The sequence below is a fragment of the Mus caroli genome, chromosome 4 (assembly GCF_900094665.2).
Source record: "Mus caroli chromosome 4, CAROLI_EIJ_v1.1, whole genome shotgun sequence".
NCBI lineage: Eukaryota > Metazoa > Chordata > Mammalia > Rodentia > Muridae > Mus > Mus caroli.
The window spans coordinates 145,503,612-145,507,144 of NC_034573.1; positions in this window are offsets into that span (position 1 = coordinate 145,503,612).

Here is a 3,533-nt window from a genome sequence, read left to right on the forward strand (position 1 = left end):
GGGAAAAATCAGACAGACCAATATATGGAGACCAAGAGACATGAAGACAGACTCAGCAGACTCAGAGAGAGATACACAGTAAGATTACAAAAGAAGAGACATAAACACATGAGAGAGAGAGAGAGAGAGGGAGAGAGAGAGAGAGAGAGAGAGAGAGAGAGAGAGAGAATTGGAATCCAAAAATTCAAAACAACCTAAGCAGTCACAAGAGTCCAGCAAAGCAAGATCTTTATTTGAATTAGGCAGCAAAAACTGTCCAGTCTAAGCCGGGCAGTGGTGGCACATGCCTTTAATCCCAGCACTTGGGCAGCAGAGCCAGGTGAATTTCTGAGTTCTAAGCCAGCCTGGTCTACAAAGTGAGTTCCAGGACAGCCAGGACTATACAGAGAAACCCTGTCTCGAAAAAAAAACCAAAACAACAACAACAACAACAAAAACCTGTCCAGTCAGAACAACAGAATAGCCAAATAGCCTCGGGAGCTGATGTGTCATTGAACATTCAACTTTAAGTATTTAAGCAGAAGATAACAAAAATTTATTGTACTCGGGCTGCTATTGATCAATTGGGACTGCAGAACAGACTCCAGAGCTGAACTGCCATTCTGAGCCAGAATTTGTTTTTTAAGATTTATTCATTTGTTTGGATACACCAGAAGAAGGCATCTGATTACATTACAGATGGTTGTGAGCCACTGTGTGGTAGCTGGGAATTGTCCTCAGGATCTCTGGAAGAGCAGTCAGTGTTCTTAACTGCTGAGCCATCTCTCCAGCCCCTTTGTAGCACATTAATCCTGTTCCCATTGGTTGGGTTATTCAACTATGGTGGGGCAATTTGCCTAGCTTTCATGTCTCAACTTGTCAACCAGGAGGCCAGTTATCTAGATACATAATATATGTCTCTTTCTGGCAAGCAGGATGTCAGTTACCCAGGGAGCTCGCAGGAACTTAAACTTTATTTGATCCCAAAATGGAAGTTTTATCCAAAAATGCATTCAGTTTGGTTCCTTCTTGGGGGTGGGGGAGAGGTGAAGATAGACTAAGAGATAAAAACATGTGGGGAGATGAAGGGGTCTTGAGAGATGGCTCAGTGGTTAAGAGCACTGACTGCTCTTCCAGAGGTTCTGAGTTCAATTCCCAGCACCCACATGCTGGCTTGCAGCCATCTGTAATGAGATTTAACTGAAACAGTGTAGTCACATATATAAATTAATAGAAAAAGAAAAAGAACGTGTGGAGAGAGATGGAGACTGTGTGTGTGTGTGTGTGTGTGTGTTGTTGTTGTTGTTGTTGAATAGTTTCCAAAGTTTCTGTGGTTGACATTTAACTACATTGTGAGAGTAAAAACATCTTAAATTCTAAAATGTCTTAAATCCCAACATTCTGTGGGTCTGAAATCAGTCTGATCTATATAGGGAGCTCCATAAACCAGGACAGAGATTCTGTCTCAGAAAAGCAAAGACAAACACACAAACAAAAAACCCCAGTAGAACCTTTGGGAATGGCTGAGGATTATGTGAAACTGTGAAACTGTCAGGTGCGGTTCCCATGGTTAGATTCTGGTGGCTTTATGAGAAGAGGAAGGATCATACACATGCCCCATATAAACCCACACACACAGTCCCCTCACCCCACACACACACACACACACACACACACACACACACACACACACACCCTATCTCTCACCACAAGGTGCTTCAGAATTTTGTTCATGCCAAATTTGGCCCCTTGACCTTGAGCCAGAAGCATGAGTCAAAACAAGTGGCTTTTCGTTATACTATTGCTAGACTGACGAAAACTGGCCACAGCAGACATACACACACATATCTGGGAAAGCTGCAGATCTTCCAAGCCAGCCAAGGGCCCAAGAGGGCACATCTAGACAAGTGATGAAGTATATAACCTTCACTGGGACAACCATATCACTTACTTAGCAACCCCAGCTTCAGTTTAACCCATCTGTTCATGAAGTCAAATCATAGGCATTGGTCGAAGCTGCTCTCATATTTCTGGTGGAGCTAGAGATTCAGTTTTAGACAGGACCTGCGTCACAGGGTGGTGGCTTCAATAAAGGCAGAAGGCTGTCCCTTCTGGAGAGAGCATGGCCATTCATAATGGAATGCTCATCGTTCACAGGACCCAAGAAGAGTAAGAAGCCATTTCAGGCCATGTAAGTTAAAGCTGCCAGTCAGGTGTCCACAAGACCAAGCAGGGACATTTAGGAAGACCCAGCATTGTCTTGGGCTGGTTCAGGTCTCCATCCACTCTACACTCAAGAACTCAGGAATGGACAAACATGCAAACTGAAGAAAACAGCGAGCTGGATCCTGTGACCTGCCTGCCCCTGCCTACACTAACTACCACACTGTGCCTTGAGATCCCCAGTAAGGAATGACCTGGGATTGCTGTGGAGATCAGGTCATGTTCTGCTCTGTTACTTTGTATAATAGAGTGGCTTTCAAGCCTTGCTTTGCTCTGAGTGACTAAGTTCTGAGTACAAAGGCTGCATGACTTTGCATTTTGTTTGTGTGCATAGATAATACCACCTGTCTAGCACAAACCACAGGGGCTCAGACCACACTGGGCACCAGACCAATGAATGCTAAAAAACCTCCTCAAATGGATCACATGATGTTAAGGGGCCCCTAATACTGGGATATGGTGGTGTCCCTGACCCATTATCAGACCTCCAGTGCAGGAAATCCCTATTTACTCCTAGGGCTTCAGTTCAGCAGTCTACTTTCTTGAAAGCTGTCCACTAGAATTTCCACTCATCAAGACCTCGTAAACTTGGGACCCAGTTGTGTGTCAACATAGCTGTGTAAGGTGACTGGCTTCAATAAAAGCTAACCCCCTTCAGTAAGTGTATTTGTATGATTTCTTGCCTCTGACTTTAATAAAGGTCCCCTCTTTAGCTCTTTATTAGCTATTCTGTAACCTACATTTCATTCTGCAAGAAGTAATGTGTGATCTGTGAGTTAACATTAGTAATTAAGATTGGAATAATGTAGAGAAATTGTTTATATGCACTGTGTGAAGATGAGTCTCTGTCCTTCCCTGCCTGCCAAAGGCACATTATGATTAGATAAAATAAAAAGCTGATGTCCTATAGCAAAGACAGGAGGTAGAACTTGGGTATTCTGAGAAGAGACGGGAACTCTGGGAAAGAGGCGGTTAGGTAAAAGGTTCACCATCTGGACTCAGAAGAAGTTGAACTTATGAAACTGAAGAGAGGTAGCCAGCCATGTGTTAGACTTAGGTTAGTATAAACCAGTTAAATTGAGTTAAGGGATAGTTTGGGAACAGCCCTTGTTTAAGGCCTAGGGATAAATACATTTCCTAGGAATGAAAAAGTTTCCATTTCTTTTTTCCGGAGCGGGGTCAGGCTTAGAAAACCCAAATAGGCCGGGCATGGTGGCACATGCCTTTAATCCCAGCACTCGGGAGGCAGAGGCAGGCAGATTTCTGAGTTCAAGGCCAGCCTGGTCTACAAAGTGAGTTTCAGGACAGCCATGGCTATACAGAGAAAGCCT